The 17812-nt window shown below is 46.8% G+C and overlaps 1 long non-coding RNA gene across 1 annotated transcript in view; it reads left to right on the top strand.

Moving 5' to 3' along the window:
• The window catches only part of LOC138578923 (uncharacterized), a 43764-nt gene extending 26351 nt beyond the window's left edge, over nucleotides 1-17413 (top strand). The window contains exon 3 of the long non-coding RNA XR_011304002.1: nucleotides 17296-17413. This is a non-coding gene — a long non-coding RNA (uncharacterized lncRNA). The remainder of the gene's footprint in view (nucleotides 1-17295) is intronic.
• The last annotated feature ends 399 nt before the right edge of the window (nucleotides 17414-17812 follow it).

The following is a 17812-nucleotide window of genomic DNA, read 5'->3' as shown; positions in this document are numbered from 1 at the left end:
ATGGTTTGGCTGTGCATATTAATTTGCATGTGTATGCCGTGGAAGATGCTAAGGAGCTCACTTGTCTTTTTAAGGAGAAATTAGAATCCAAGTAGAATCCCAATGTTTTGACCTCCTGTCCGACTGTGATGTTATTCCCATCAATCATGAAGGAATTGTAGGCCGGCCCCAGTTTCTTTAGGCTGGAGGTGGTGCCTAGGATGATGAGCTCTGTTTTATCATCATTCAGGCATAGTTCATGAGTGGCCATCCATGCCTGGATGATGATGTATATCCTATTTAGCAAGGCCAAATCCTTTCCATAATCTCCAGAAAGCGGAAGGAGGATCTGGGTATCATCTGCATAGTTAGTGTTGGTGATACCGAGATGATCCAGATCACCAAAAAGTGGCTTGGTGAATATGTTATACAGAGTAGGGGAGACACAGGAGCCCTGTGGTACACCACAGGTGATGGGTATGGGGTCTGCTGCAGCAGTGGGAGAGAAGACCCTCATAGTTCTGCCGTTAAGGAATGATGTGATCCAGGTGATAGCCTCAGTAGATAAGTGTGCTGAAGAGTGAAGGTGTGAGCATAGGACAGAATGATCAACCAGATCGAAAGCTGCAGATAAGTCGAGGAGTAGGAGTAGGGCGGCTTGTCCATTGACTCTGAGCGTGTCGATCTGAGCTTTTAAGTCAATGAGTGCGGTTTCAGTCCCATGTTGAGGGCAGAACCCTGATTGTCTGGATCCTAATAAGTGGTGATCTTGCAGGTGCTTCTGTATTTGTACATAGACGACCTTGTCCAGAATTTTCAGTAAGAAGGGGACGGTTGTTATGGGTCGGTAGTTAGTGGGTGTGGCTGGGTCAAGTGTAGGTTTTTTTAGTAGTGGTCGTACCCAAGATTGACCCATTCACAGAAGCACACATGCATGCACCTAAAGAAATGCTCCACATGGCCACACAACAGCGAAAAATGACTGAGGCAATGACGACTGACACATGCACCAAACAAATGGGAGCAGGCAACCGAAATATCTGAACAAATGAAAATGTATTAAATAACAGAAATCTACCAAACGCAAAGCAACCATGAGAACAAAAAATCGATGACTGTCAACTGAACTGGAATGCAAATGCCAAAAAAATGTGATCCAAAAAGAAAAAAAATCCTCAAAGTGGGCCATGTCCAGAGTTCAGAAATCATAAATTAAAGGGCAAAAAAAACAAAAAAAAAATGTCTTCATGGGTGTCAAAAAATAGATCAAAACAATCCACAGTACCAGAAATATTCCGAGTCAATGGCCCGGAGGCGGAACTGCGCTCTATCCTCGAGGTCTCGCAGGGACACCGCCATGCTCTCCTCCAACTCCCTGCAAGTCTCCACGAGGAACTCTACCCCCTTCAAGGGAGTTCTTCGCCCTGACCATGGTGAGCCATGTCCTCTCTGCACCTATCTGCTGGCCCAACCTCTGCCACATGGAAGACCCATTTTGCCCGGGGTCCTACTGCCCTTCGGCTGATGCCTGCCCCCATGATGTAGTCAGCCCAAGTCATGACGCCTCTCACGGCGAGCCTGCTGCTGCCTTGATGCCATCTGCCTGTGCCACCATGACTGTCTCCGGGAAGATGGCAACACCTGGGACCGTCGTGCATGTGCCCTGCTTGATGGTGCCTGCACAACCTCCATTGCCAGGGGTCCAGTTGCTTGGGAGACCACCTCTGCTGGACCTCCGACTCCTGACTGTCGCAGGGATGGGATGTCCACCAGCCTAGCCGTGATGGCTTGGGCAGGTCCGCAGGGGGCCCTGGTTGCATGTGGGCCGGTAGACGGCATGGAGTAAGACTGGCGCACAGTGTGTAAAGAGGAGGAGAGGGTCCCAAGAGCACCCAGCACATGGTGGAAACCCCCGACAATGAACCCTCCTAACCAGTTCATGTTGGCACAAACCTGTTCATGATGACATGCGTGGTCCCCCCAGGAAGCATGCACATCATCATAAATTGTGCATGTGCGCAACACGATAACGATTAGGACAGGCTCAACCCTGTCGTGGATCACCACGTCCACAGGCAGAGGGTTGTCAGTTGATGTGGAACTCCCCCCTACCTATGGACAGGCCTGGGATGGGGTATCCCTGCTGGTGCATGGTGATGCAGTCTCAGTATCAGGGACAGGATTAGGCACAGGCCCCTACGCGGCAACCTGTGCTGCCTCCTGCCTCTGCCCCTGGACTGCACCACTTACACCAGTGGAAACACCCCCACCAGGTCCCATATGTGGGTCTGGTGTGGTCTCTTCCTCCTCCTCACCCACCACCAACCTGGATGCCTCTGCACCATCTTCCGATGTGGGTAGCCCCTGTGGGGGCTCACCTGCCCGTACCGCTGCCGAGGAGCCCACTTCCAACCTCTGCCTCTTGGGCACCCCCTCGGCAGGCACAGCCATGGATGCAGCACCAGTCGCCTCGCTCCCGGAAGATGACATGTCCTGCGAGGGTGACCGGGCCATGAGTCCATGCCTGGTGAGGGCATCCCTGCCGCTCTGCTCAACAGCACCATCTCTGCCCTCTTCCTCAGTCGCTGCCGTAGATAGGGAGAGATTGAACACAAGAATCAGGGTATTGAACAATAGTCTGCTAGACACAAAGCAATTGCACATGAGTGGCACTGTCAAACGTCACTTCCATCATAACCCTACACAACACACAGGTCAGTACAAGCAACACACATGCAGAAACAGGCATGGCACATGCAATAGACATTTGCATCCATGTCCAAGGCACCGTTGTAACATCCGATGGGGGGCTGAACATCTCATGCATCATGGGACATGCTTATCACATGCACACACACCACCGGACAGTCATGTATCTGGCCATGTCTACCTCCCGACACAGTGGATTCATGGACAACTAGGCCACATCAGTGAATTCACGCATTGTGATGGTCATGTTTCATGCATCCATGGCGTTTCCAAGTCACACACACACTACTCAGACACACGCACATGTACACCATGCATGACTATGACGGTGACATCAGCATCCATGTCTCACACCCCAAACATGGCCAAGTCCAGACACAGGCATACAAACATGTCTGCGTCGTTATATGCTGGTGCACATCATGCATTGCAACACAGACACCATTGACATGGAACTGCCTAGAGTGGACTCACATGCAGCACTGTCATGGCCCTGCACACAGACATACATACATGGGGCATGGTAGACATGAGGCCAAGGTGCACACTCCTGCCACACCTCGACATGAAGTACGCTGGAAATGTACACATGGACACTTACCTCTCGACTCCAGACAGGTCTGCAACTCGAGGACCTGGTAGTGAAGCACTGGGCGTGTGCGCTCCAGGACCGGCATCTGGATGCTGGTCAACTGGTCCCGGGACCCCACTTCTCCATGAGTTGCAATGAGGCGCCGGGCCTTGCTTTGATTCCACGACCTGAAGTCCTCCCAGCGCTTCAGGACGCGTTGGTAGTCGCGGGATGCCACCCCCTCCGCGTTGATGGCATCCATGATATCCGACCAGATCCTCCTCCGTCCTTCCTTGTTGAGGCGCAATGTTGTTGAGAAGAGGGCATCATAATGCCCCAGGACTTGCTCCACCAGGATGCCAACTTCATTGGCAGTGAAGCTGACAGCCCTCTGCCTGTCTGTAAGGGGGTTGCCACTGGCCCCGGATGGTGTTTAGTCTGACATGGCAACCCCCGAGGCAGGTGTGGGTGGGCAACTGGGTCCTAGGGCTGGGGTGTGGAGCGATGGTACACCAGTCGGGAGTCTTCAGGGTCAGCAGAGCTGGTCTCAGGAACAGGATTCCTGGAAATGGCTTCTGTGCAGGCACCAAATAGCAGGGTACATTGGCTGCAGGCAGGCTGGCAGCAGCAGCAGATGGCTCATAGGAGGCTGCTCGAGGCTCTGAGGTGCAAGTAAATGGCTTTCTGGGCAGGAGTGTGGTCTTCCGTGTGTTGTCGTGTGGCCAGCTTGATGCAGAGTGAGTCAACACGTGAAAAAACAGCACGTGACCGTGTAATTCGAGGAAAGGCCCTTAGCGCGTAAGTGACGTGACACGCGTAGGCATTGCTTTCAATACGGGTTATTGGTCCACGTAGGATGACATTTTGCTCTATTTGATTATTGTGGAGAGTGAGCGTGTGATTCTTCTTCTTCTTGTGGGTTCACACGCATTTACTTCACAACGGTTGCAGTGCATACTTCTTGTTTACTGCGCCAGAGCTAACTTCTTGTTTTGGCGGCGGAGTTATCAATGTTCGCATACACATTTTTTTGGGTACTTTTTCCAGGCAGACGGTGAGTCGCACATGTAATATTCCCACTGTGTTTGCCCCCATGTGTCACGTACACCATTTGCAAGGTCATAGTATCCTGCGTGTTCCACGTGTATGCATTTTTTGTATTTCTGGGTGCCACAGCGTACTGCAGGACCTTAATTCCGAGCGGTCGCATGCACGTTTATTTTTGTTTTTGGGGTGCCTCAGCATTGCGTAACCTGTCATTTTTCCCCAGGGGTCACAGACAGCCTTGCAGGAGCACAGGGGTACCTATTCCATCTAGTGGCCTGCCCCCTTCACCCCAATTGCCCAGGACAATTTTTTCTGCAACTCCCAGTCGCACAAGTACATCAGTGCCATGGTTGGGAGGACACCAAGTGGTAAGGGAGGCAAAGCTGGGCGACCTCCCAGAGGTGTACGCGGTAGGTCACATGGCCAGGACAGGATGACCAGGGTGGCCAATGTGGCAGCGGTGGGTGACATGGGCAGGGTGCCCCAAGAGGGCAGGGCCTCCAGCACCATTCAGGGACAGCTATGCCCCCCCAATGGGTCAGGGAGATGCAGCTGACACCATCCCAGCTCAGGCCCTGCTATCCCGGCCCAGATTGGTCACGGAACAGGCATGGGATGACTCCCAAGCCAACTTCAAAGTCACGAAGTCCAAGCCACGTGTGGCGTTGAAAGTTGCTGTCACCAGGCCACGTGGATTTGGGGCATCAATTTCATCTGCTGAACCGAGCATCCAGGTTGTGGAGGCTGCAGGGGCAGCTTCAGCTGACTCCATCCCGGCTGTGAGTCACCCAGCCGGGACAGTGTTGGTCCCGGCCCCTCACACAGAGGCAGTTGTGGCACTTGGTCCTGGCAACAGCAACCAGCAGCCAATGCCTGCAGTGAGACCTTTGGTCATCATGCCATTGCCTGCTTCTAGTGGCCAGTCCACCTGCGCTTCAGCCCTTACAGACTAGAGCAGCGTAAGCCACTCAGGGTCCGCACCACCTCTCAAGAGGAAGAAGTGTGCTCTTGTTTGACAGGCTGGGACACCAGACACACCTCAGCCCTCCGGCAGGTCAAGGAAGCAGAGTTTCAATAATGTGGAACTGGACGCACTTGTGGGCTACGTGTTGGAACACGGCCGCAACATGCTGGTGACGGCTGGGTGCAAAACTATGCCTGCTCCGAGTAGGGCCCACTGGCAGTGCATCGCGGACCACATTAGTTCCTTGGGATTTGTGAAGCGCACAGCTGATGATTGCTCGAAGCATTGGAATGACCTCAAACGCCGGGCTAAAAACAAGCTGACTTCTAATTAAGCCTTTACTCTGCTGACTGGCAGTGGGACACCAGCCGAGGACGATGAACTCACAGAACATGAGGCAATAGCTGGACAGTTCATCACAGAGGATCAGATGCAAGGCGTGGGAGACCTCCCAGATCTTGAGATGATGTCCGGTGAGTGTCCATGCGTGTGTGTCCAGACCATGTTTATGTTGCTTGGGTGATGTGTTGTGATAGAGTGCCAGGCCAGGCTATGTAATCATAACTGCCATATGTGACCCATGTAGTGCCACCATTCCACCCCCCTCCCTTGGGTTTGGGGTTCACTGTATCCCTACTAACCACTGCAAACACTTTGCACATGATGACTGCACTTGCCCTTAAACTGCCATCATAACACAACATTGTAGTTACATTTTCTGTCTCTGTATTGACTGCTGAGGACCTACACATGTACTGTACCCGCTCACTTCTGAGCCCCGTTTCAACCTTCAACATGCCAATTGACTTGTGTCATGCCAAAGTGACCTACCATTGATGTATCCACGTGCCTCCCATCACTGTATTGGAACACACTGGTGTTGTTGCAGCGTGTGACACATGTGTGTTTTGTCATACTCTTTTGCATGTTCTGTATGATTAAATGCATTTTACATGGATGGGGGACAGTTGTGATTCACTCCCATCTGGGTGTCCTTGTCAGTTCTGCCATGGCTATGCTACGTGCCATCTGTGTGCTTGCATCTGTCATGTTTGTGGATGGTCCATGCCACTCACAGGCTTATGTGTGATGCAGTTGCTATGAACCATGCAGCACATGTGTTGCTTTTCCATTTTAGACTAATCAGTGTCTGCTTTCAGGGTCCCCTTCCACATCATTGCAACTGCATGCATGGCTGAGTTTGTGTCATATGTGACATGTCTGATTAATGTATTGGATGTCAACATTGTAATGCCTATGTGTGTGGGCTATGCTGTTCACGTGTGTGTTCATGACTTCTTTTTCATTTTGTGCAGGTGATGAGGCACTAAAAGCTGTGGAGGAGGAGGAGATGGCGCAGAGGCAGGACTACTCAGAGCCCCAAACAAACACCAGTGGAGGACATGGGGTGGTGCCACATGAGAATCCATTGCTCCTATAGACCATCCTGTCCACGGGTGTCTCTGAGTACACCTCTGAGGATCTCTATGGCTCAGGTGCCGAATCGAACATTGACACATATGTTCTGTCGCAGGTGAGTGTTTCTGGCAGGGATGATGTTCTGTTCAACGCACCTGCACTGGGGGTAGAGCCCTCAATGGCCCATTCAGTGTTGGAAGGTCTGTCTGTGATGGTTATGGATGCCAGGTCATACTCCACACGATTTGCTCCTGTTCCTGGGGCAGCAGATCAAAGGAGGAATGCAGTCCTGCAGCCACAGGCAGTGCCAGCACAACGCGGTGGACGTGCGCCACCGGGCAATACTACGTGGGAGAACTCCATTTATGCAATTGCACAGCAACAGGGGGGCATCATGTGAGATGATGGCTCAGGCTGTGGAAAGGGTGACCACTTCCATTCTCCCCCCCGAAAGGCAGGTGGAGCTCCAGCAGCAGGCACTGCAGTCCACGTGCCGCTCACACAGGTAGGACATGTTGGCTGTCAACAGGGACCGACGGGCTGAACTGGGGGCTCTGCGCAAAGCCATATCTGCAGAAGCACAGGCCCACAGGGATGCCCTGAGGGAAGATAACAGCTCCCTCAGAGCTACTGTGCGTGCACTTGAGATGGCCCAGAGTAGATAGTCAGAACAGCAGCTGGACTAGCTAGCACACAACATCTTGGCTGAGCTCCAGGCAAACGGTGAGGAGATCCATGCATCACGTGAGGCTTTGCAGGCAGAACTCCGTGCTACGCGTAAGGTGCTTCATGGAGACCTCCGGACCATCATCCTGCAGAACCAAACCTTTCAAACCTGCATGCTTGCTGCCATGGAGGAGCATTCAAGGGCTATGCATGGCCAGCCTCCCGTACCACGCACACCTTCTCATATTGCACCAGATGGTGACCACAGCAACGACAGTTCTCCCACTATTGGCTAGCCGTGCAGGCCATGAGCCCATGGTGGGATATTGTTTTCTCAACATCCATGCATGTGGGTGTTGAGGTGCACCCTGCACCTTCTCCCTCCTGGGTGGGCCCCCCTGCCCCTCTGGTCGACCATGCCATTTTTGATTTTTGTATTTTCTTTTTTTTCTCACTTTTTCTGTCTATTGTGCCATCATGGTACAGTATGTTGATTTGTGTGGCATCCAAAGGCATCAACTGTGTGTTCTAGCTGGGCCCATACATGCTTGTCTTGTGTTTGTGTTTGTGTTTGAGGCTTGGGGTCCAGACACATATGCCACTCATGCTTCCCCTTTCCATGGGCTTGCAAGGAGGGCACTTTGTGACAGTAACTTACACAGAGGCATTGGGCTTCCATCAGTTGTGTGGCCAGTCTGTAGTCCAAAATGTATATACACCCCCAGTGGGGATTCATGATGGTTTCTCCACTGCATAGTTGATATGTATATTGTTTTTAATATTTCACATTCTGCATATTTACATATTTCTTCTTCATGTGTTACCTTGCCTGTCTCCATTGCAGATGCAGTTCATGTTTGTATGCAGTACCCTGCCACATTTACCTACCAGCAACACACTGAAGATGGGAGGGGTCCATGTGGTGGCTTTGTTAGATTGTGACACTTGGGCTATTGTGATTGGTCACTGTCTGACATTGCCTCTGTTGGGTCCTTTATTAATGATTAGTCATGCTGGTAAGTATATGTTCATGCGTGCAGTTTTATTTTCATATGTGAGAGGGACTTGTCTGTGGCCTGTTTCCATTTGTGAAGGTGCACTTTGTGACAGTTGTGTCATGTGTTGTGCATTTATTTGGTTGCTTTCACATTGCATACCATGCCATGGTGTGCCGAGCGGGTGATATGGGCTTTGTAAGGGGTTAGGTGACATACCAGTATTTGGGTGTGCTGTTTTGCAAAGGGGTGGTCCATTATGCAGCATGAATGTGTGGCTTTTGGTCACACAGCATTGGGTTTCTTTAAGTAGCTAGGGATGCACACAATGTAGCACTTCCAGGGACACATTCTCAGGGTGGTAAGGTTGTGCTTTCTCATCATCGATGGTCACCTGGTATGTGCCAAGCCTGTGTGCACTCCGCAGGGGTGGGATTTTAGGTGAAAAATGTAGCCACAAGCTGGGTACAGGCTGCCTCGCCACGTGCCCTTTCCCTTCCCATGCGCAGCTGCCATGCATGTGGTTGGGGATGTGGGGGCACCACCATGTCCACCGATACGCCCCACCGGGTTGCAACGTTGTGCAGGACACATGCTGCCACAATGATCCTGCACACTACTGGGGCGGATATAGCAGCTGGCCACCAGAGCAGTCACGGGAGCGGAAATGTGACTTGAGCACTGCGAATGTGCGCTCCACTATGCCCCGTGTAGCAATATGGGCTGAGTTGTATCTTACCTCGGGTGATGTGGTGGGGTACCGTATTGGCATCATCATGTAGCTGCTCAGAGGGTAGGCACTGTCCCCTGAGGAGGTGATAGTGGTTGTACTTAGTTGGGTTTTGCCATTTCTCTGTGTGTGACATGCATGCATGCAATACAAGAGAAAAAGGGGTCACGTGAAATGAATCGCTGGAAAAATCAAGCGAAATCAATAACTCTCAGTGTAGGAGCCCAATGAGGGGATAGGCCAGGTCAAGGATAGTATAAAATCAATTAAACTTTATTATTCACATATTAAATTACATCATACATAGAGCTGAATCCATGGTCAAACAGCATAACAGACACACCATCAATATTAAATACATACAATTGAAGTGCATAGTTATCTGATAGACGCTCTGCAATACAGAATGGGCGTAAAGTGCACAATGCTAAAGCAAATTTAGAACGGAGTACACAAAGAGAAAATCCAACGTCAAAGAAAATTGTGACGGCAAAAATCAAACCAGAAGTTATCAGAAAAAGAAATAGAAAAGGGAGGGAGGGGGAGGACAAAATAGGGGTGAATGTCAGCAGAACAAAATCCCCTGTGAAATCCTGTTGCAATCCCCAGTCCCGAATAAAACTGAATATAAGAAAAATCTGACAAGCTTAAGGTTTAAAGATGGTAGGAATCAACAAATTACAACACTTGTCACCATTCCGACCTAAACAGTCACCCACCAGTACTTGGTGCAGCTAACACCAATCTCATGTGCTACACTGGTACAGGGTAGGTAGTTTCGACAACCTCCAAAAGTTGTATAAGACGTCTGTCTCTTTAACAAAAGAGAGAGAGAGGGCTTGACCATCATCTTCCTCAGGACAGGACAGAAATGGTTATGGTTTATTAGGAGCGCAAACACTTTATACAGACAAATCGGGGACATCTTGATATTGTTCCATGTGGCCTTCCATAGCCTGATTCATCCTCTGTGCATATGGATAATTGTTGTGTTCCATCTTTGTCCGATTCATGACTAAAAATACATCCGAAAGTAAAAGAGAAAGAAAAAAGAACAAACTTATGATAAAGTTAAAAACACATAATTAAAAATCCTTAACCTAGCCTAGCAACCCCACAGTTACTCCTTACAAGTGATTACAATGTGGTTCTTGACAAAAGTCCAAGAAACATGCACAAAAAGCTCAGTTGAGAGGTATGATGTGGAAACCTTGATAAGTATAAGGACGTAGAAAATGAATCCATCCCCATTCATCTACCGCGGATATTCAAGTAAATGAATCCGACAGGGCAGGTAGCAAGGAGAGTAGGACCTACATAAATCAAGCTACTCACTGCAATCCCTTGTGGCATTTACATAAACCAACAGAACAGAGCACTTTATCAGTCCAACGTTCAACATAAAGATCCACACCTTCAAAATTGAAGATCACTCTTCCTGGGTGGAGCCACAGGAGAAGGAGAAAAGAGGAGAAAACCTCTCAGTTCTGAAGTGGTGGTATCCTGGTTGAATAAACTTCTAGAGGAACTCGATGTGAGCCCCACCTGCAGGGTATCTGACACTGCAGAGACAAAACAGGGGAGAAACAGAAGAAGAAAGGAAAGCAGAAAGTCAGAATTACAGGCACGGCCAATCCAAAGCAATGAAGAAAAAGGCATCTGCATCAAGGAATCATAAAATAATATGCTTTCCGGCTCAAACCATTGTTCAGAGAGTAAAACTGCTCTAAAGCCAGTTGCCCCGATTAAGATGGTGCTAAACGGAATAACCTAGGCGTGGATAGCACACCCAATCACTGTCCAGCTGTGTGCTGGTAACCGGCAAATAACAAAACTGGTGTCCATCTAGCGCAATTGTGCCCTGCCTTAAAGGCAAATGCCATATGGTAAAGGATCATAAAATAGTGCTCTCCTAAAGCATTAAAAACCCTGTGAAATCTCCAGTGTCCCGTTCCTTTAGTACTATAGTTAAATCGTATCAAAACAAAATTATTAAAAGCCAGGCAGGTGAAAGGGAGGCTTCGAGGGCAGCCGCAACCTTACCTGCCTAACGGCGACAGTACTGCTACTGGCCGTGTAATGTCCAATCACTCGTCCGTTCTTGCCAAACTCAAACGCAGCCGACGAGTAGATATCCTGCCATCCGTGGGGCGTCTTCGCATTCCAAAACGTCACTCCAGAGTAATCGGGACACAAGTAAGCTTCCACCTTCGTCTCCTAAAGTAGCAAATCTAGTACACACGTGACTACAATGAATGGTCACGTGACGTTCGAGTACGTCTGATGGCTCTTAAAGGAATAGAAGAGCTTGTACAGTGAATTTGTGAATGCCACGCCGAAAAATGCTATTCCAGCTAGCAGGAAAGTAGGGGCAAACAAGAACCCTGCCCCCATGTTTGGACCAAAATTCTAATATAATGGAAGTATGCAATCCACCTCGGTATAATTATATGTAGTCCATGTTTAGTTTGGATCACCTATATCTATGGCCCACAAACCGGAGATCATATATATATGTTATACTGATAATACAGGATGTATAAGGAACAGAGAGCCAGCATAATTCCATACTGGATACCAACTTCAGTCGAATTAGTAAAAGATTGAAGAGAAATGCCCGGTACGGTATAACCAAGGGAGCGCTATACATCACACAGTGCAGCATCATAGCACTAAATTCCTTGTAACCACTCACCTTAAAACAGACAATTATCTAGCCTTTGCAATGTACAAAACACATTCAAGTGGTCTTCAAGTAATACAATGGAGCCATTCTTCTTGGTGGTTCAAGCCATTATGGTAGCTATCCGTTTGGTACATCCACCACTGTTCCTGTTGGGAAAGTCTTGCTGATGTGTTGAGTCAATCTGTCCCTGTAACGCGTTCTAGTGCCCACCATTTGAGATTGTCACAGTTGTGACCTGATTCCAAAAAATGGGACACTAAAGGAACATTACTGGTATTAGTACGAATTCTCGATTTGTGTTCCGTGATTCTCGTTTTAATGGGTCTAGCTGTTTTTCCTATATATCATTTTTTGCATGGACAGATAATGACATAGATCACGTTCGTAGAATTGCACGTGGTGTGTTGCTAGAGGGGCCATACTCTCTCATTGATGGTAACAGCGGAGCAGGCCAGGTTGGATTTACAAGCATTGCAAAACCTGCGTGGGAAATGGCCCATAATCGGTTGAAACCCCATTGTGAATGAATAGTAGATTGTCGGGCGCAGGCATGGAACGGTCTGCTTTTAAGAGCCAGTTTTTTAGATTTCTACCCTTTTTAAAGGCAAACAAGGGTCGCTCTAAATCAGGGTTATTAAGTTGGAGAAGATGCCAATGTTTGTGGATCATTTTTTTGATCTCTTTATGATGGGAATTAAAGGTAGTCGCACATACAATTAGTTGGTTACTAATATCAGGTCTATTCTGCCTGGTAAGTAATATATCATGAATTTGGTATCTGGCTTTCTTCCGTGCCTGTTTAAGTAAATATGGTGGATAGCCTCTGGCCGTAAGTCTGGTGGAAATAATTCCAGCCTGTGTGGAATAATCACTGGTTTTGGTGCAGTTACGCCTTGCTCTCAAAAGTTGCCCATAGGGGATACTCTCCCTAAGGGCCTGCGGGTGAAAGCTACCAAATCGAAGAATGGTATTACGATCTGTTTCTTTGTGATATAGATCTACGAAAATGTGATCTGTGTCAATCTTGATGGCAAGGTCCAGAAATGGAAGCAAGATGTTACTGGTTGCCATAGTGAATTTCAGGTGCGGATTTAACAAATTGATCCAAGGAAGGAAAGTGGTATAATCACCCTTTGTTGTGTCCCAGACCATTATTATATCGTCTATATACCTCTTATATAGACTTATCGCTGCAGAATAGGGGTTGGAGTCGTTTAGAATGAGAGACTTGTTGAACTGCCACATGTATAAGATCGCATAATTGGGGGCAAAAGATGCCCCCATCGCTATACACTTTACCTGTAAATAATAAGAGTTCTTAAATCGGAAATAGTTCTTGATAAGAGCTAACTCTAATAGCAGAATCAAAAATTCACTAGGAATATGTTGGGTCTCATGGCAACTGTCCAGAAAGCTTTTGATAATCTGTAGAGGCTCAGCTTGGGGTATGTTAGAGTAAAGAGACTCTACATCCAGAGTTATTAACATCTCGTGTTCCGGATTGAAAGGTTGATTTTCAAGATGTTTAATGGCATCTGTAGTATCCGATACATAAGTATCGGTATTAGCTGCCAGAGGCTTCAAGAAATTATCCAGAAATTGGCCCAATGGTTCTAGTATAGAGCTGCATAAAGAAACTATAGGACGCCCAGGAGGATTTATAGGCTCTTTATGTATTTCTGGTAATACATAAAACAATGGGACTCTAGTCCCTTTGGCCGTAAGGAATAAAAATTCCTTTTCACTAATAATTTCTGCCTCGCGTGCTGCCAAACAGATGACATTAATTTCCTTACTGATCCCTTCTGTCGGGTCTCCACTCAATTTATGGTAAAATAAGGGATTATCAAGTTGTCGCATAACCTCTTGGTCGTATTGGGTGGCATCAAGGACCACGATACCACCCCCCTTATCTGCCTGCTTAATTATGATAGTAGAGTCTTCTTTCAATTTTCTAAGGCAGTCCCACTCCCTTTTAGAGAAATTAAAACTGGGTGTATGTGGTTGGCTATCAATGTGTTTGTATAGCAAGTTGAAATCTCTAAGGACAGCCTTCTCAAAGATCGCTGTTTCTTCATTGACCATATTGAGACTAGACGTGAAGGTAGAGTTGCACCTAAATGGAGTGTTGGTGTCCATGTCAGTTTGTTCTCTTTCGTTAGTGCTGAAAAAGTCTCTCAGTCTAATTTTCAAAATAGACTACGTAATTCAATTTCCGTATCCATTTTTGAAGGATTTTGCATGGGTTCAAACGAAAACCCTGTATCAAGCACAGAGATTTCAAGAGGGTTTAAAGTTCTATGGGAAATATTATAAACTGCTGATTTGGGTATTATCTCTGATAGGAACGTCTCCTGGTGTGAAATTGGTTGTCTAATGATGGTGGTCCTATTTCTGGAGGAGGAAAAGGGAGGTTTGATGTCAGAAACAGGGTAATCTGGTCATACTGGATAAAAGGTAGTAGAGGGCAATATTAAGGATATTGCCAATAAGGTTTACCTTCTCTTCCTCTGTGCTGTCCTCTGTTCCTTCGATTACCTCTATTACGTGTCCCTCTATTAGAATATGGCATGCTGCTATCTGAAGACGTGTCTGAAAAGTCACCTTCTTCCTATAAGGTACAGTACTTGTTTGAGGGGTATTAGGATTTTGCCAGTGTCCTGGTCCTTTATATTCAGCGTTAAGATAGGGAAATGTGCCTTCCTTAGTGAAGGCCAGAATATCTGTCCTAAGTTTGTCAATTTTTTTGTTAGTTGTTATTTTAATAAATTCCTTTGTTTGCTTCTCAATAAGGTCCAATTTCTCCTTAAGGTAAGCAATAGAAGTGTCTAATAAGAATGTGGTCTCTGCTTTTTCGATCTCTTCACCAATTATGGTGCTCTTTTTGAGTGCTGTATTAATCGTCAAGAGTATTAAATCACAGCTGCATTTAATAGCTACTCTGGAAAATGCCTGTTTATATTCTGCCTCGTCAATATATAAACAGGGTTCCAGGCGTACCACCAAGCCCTGAGGAATGATGTTCTTTTCCAAATATTCAGTTAACAAATGACTATGCATTTCCGAACGAAATTTATTCTTCTTGAGTTTTAGAAGAGTTTCACTGGTGATATTAAAGTTGTGACCAGTACCTGGAATAGCATCTACATTGTCAAACAAGGAAGGTAGCTCTATCACTGCAGTTAATTGTTCCTCCGAAAAGAAAACCGAATCTGCTGCCGCCATCGTGAATAGATGCTATGAAGGAATGAATAGTAGTAAAATGAAAAGTGCTCTATCCTGCAGTAGCGTGCCACAGTATCTCAATGTGAGAAATATCAATCAAATTAGCCCATGCAACAAAGTGTTGTACTAATATATGATCAAGGATAGGCATTCCCAACCACGTAGACCCAGGGGAGTAACAGAACGAGCAATACAAGAGAAAAAGGGGTCACGTGAAATTAATCGCTGGAAAAATCAAGCGAAATCAATTACTCTCAGTGTAAGAGCCCAATGAGGGGATAGGCCAGGTCAAGGATAGTATAAAATCAATTAAACTTTATTGTTCACATATTAAATGACATCATACATAGAGCTGAATCCATGGTCAAACAGCATAAAAGACACACAATCAATATTAAATACATACAATTGAAGTGCATAGTTATCTGATAGACGCCCTGCAATACAAAATGGGTGTAAAGTGCACAATGCTAAAGCAAATTTAGAACGGAGTACACAAAAATAAAATCCAACGTCAAAGAAAATTGTGACGGCAAAAATCAAACCAGAAGTTAGCAGAAAAAGAAATAGAAAAGGGATGGAGGGGGAGGACGAAACAGGGGTGAATCTCAACAGAACAAAATCCCCTGTGAAATCCTGTTGGAATCCCCAGTCCTGAAGAAAATTTGATGTAAGAAAAATCTGACAAGCTTAGGAACCAACATATTACAACACTTGTCACCATTCCGACCTAAACAGTCAACCACCAGTACTTGGTGCACAGGCATTTGTACTCACCAATGAGCCATGTGTCGCCATGGCTCCCAGCTTTCAGGTCTCGATTTAGGGGTGACATTCTGAATATGAAACAATCATGCGTGGACCCTGGATAGTTTGCGTAGACAGAGGTGATTATTCCATTGGAATCGCATAACAATTGCACTTTGATGGGATGCCAGTGCTTGCGGTTGCAATAGATATGCTCACTGGCCCTAGGTGGATGTAGAGCTCTGGTCATGTATATGTGCCTGCGGACTGAGGGCCTTGCACTCATGATTGCCAACACCTGGTGTAGGCTGCGTGACAGCGTGGGTTGTGAAATGCCTCCGACTATGGTAGTTGTCCGCTGAAATGACTCAGTGTGCAAAAAATGCATCACATTGAGCACCTTTTCCAAGGGGCTCAGTGCTTGGGAGCACACGGTGGGAGATGTGAGGTCATCCTCCCACTCAGCAACCAGGTCTAGGATGAAATGGGGTGGAAACATGTACATGCCATAGACCTGGTCATCAGGCATCCCAAAAAGACGGGTCCTGGGTAAAAAAAATGCAGGGCCTAGCTATCCTCTTCCTCCTGCTGTATCCCACGACCACTGCTGTGAGGAACGGTACATTCATCGTAGCGGTATAAGCTTGTTTGTTGTTTGCACACACTTTTATGCTGCGCGGGGTGCTTATGCCAGCTTTCGCCTGGTGTACGTGTTTCCGGCTTAGCGCGTCTTTTGTGGCACACGGGTTTCCCCATTTCGATTCCATGAATACGTGTTGTTAGCGCGCGTGTGGACGTTTTGAGGATTTTGCAGCGGTACTTCCCCCATAACGCCCACATTTTCACGTGTTGTTCCCCATTCCGCGAGATCTGCCCCCTTTTTAGGTGTGTGTGCTGGGCGGTGTGCACCTCCACTGGGCATCTTACGCACAGCATTCGGGATGCCGCAATGAGGTGTGCGCCACACGCAAATTTGGCACAGGTCCCAGGTAAGCCACGCTGAGTGCCTTCCATGAATCGGCAAACAGGCGCTTGCGCGGGTTTCGCTCGTGTGTGCTGCAATTTGCACACTTGCGCCCCCCTTTTCAGCGCACATTCATTCCATGAATTACCCTCTAAATTGCTTATGTAGTGCATACACCACTAATGTTAAGCAGTTGATTTAAGATCATCAATATTGATCAGTACGGCTTTCTACTGTTGTCTGTTGGACAGGATGTAACATAGAGGGAAATGTTAGCAATAGGAGACAAATCCCTGTTTCGTTAAGGACCATAGTGGCAATGGCACTGTTTGTTATATTTAAGAATACAATTTGATGACAAAAGTAGCTTGTGTGATACTTACACATGTTCACCTATTTTTGTGTCCCCTCCCCCTTTCCTATATTCTTTCCTCATCTGTTGATTGGTGGAATTATTCATGGATACATTGTTATATGGACATAACCATTTTGAATTAACTATGGGTCTTTTTTGTTTGTTTTTGTCAAATTGATTTTGATATCATGCAATGCACGTCCGTTTTGTAATATGTATGTTTTTTATTTTAATGCAGATGTGTTGATTTGCCTCGAAAAAGACCGACAACATCAAAACAGGTGTTGGCCCAGCAAATTTCATTGGTTTAAAACACCAATAAGGAGACCATGGAATAAATATGAATATTATAACACATAATTTTTGATCTGCAATGTCATAATATTTGTTCTTCAGTTGATATCATCTGTATCAGCTCTTGCACTTGGAACATTCCTGTTACCTGTTCATTATACTAGACAGGGGTAGCCTCGAGTACCATAGTCTGCAGCTGATTAAATCATATTTTTTCATATATTCATGACCCATTAGCCACAGCGCCCTTATACCTGGTATCCCCAATCTATTTACCGCAAACAAGTAGTGTTGTTTTTAGTGTATTGTATTTGTGTTTTATTGGATAAAGAACAGGCACTAGGAGGGGCAGTAATTTCTGTGTGTCACGGTGTGTTGTGGTATTGGATGGTTTTGTGGAGTGGTGTGGGTGTGAAAGGAAGGGGGACAAAAAAGGGTGGGGTTGATTTTCTTTTTTGTCA

This window comes from Ambystoma mexicanum, chromosome 1p (genome assembly GCF_040938575.1).
Source record: "Ambystoma mexicanum isolate Mex_15411 chromosome 1p, UKY_AmexF1_1, whole genome shotgun sequence".
Taxonomy (NCBI): Eukaryota; Metazoa; Chordata; class Amphibia; order Caudata; family Ambystomatidae; genus Ambystoma; species Ambystoma mexicanum.
This window is presented reverse-complemented; position numbering and strand designations above follow the sequence as displayed.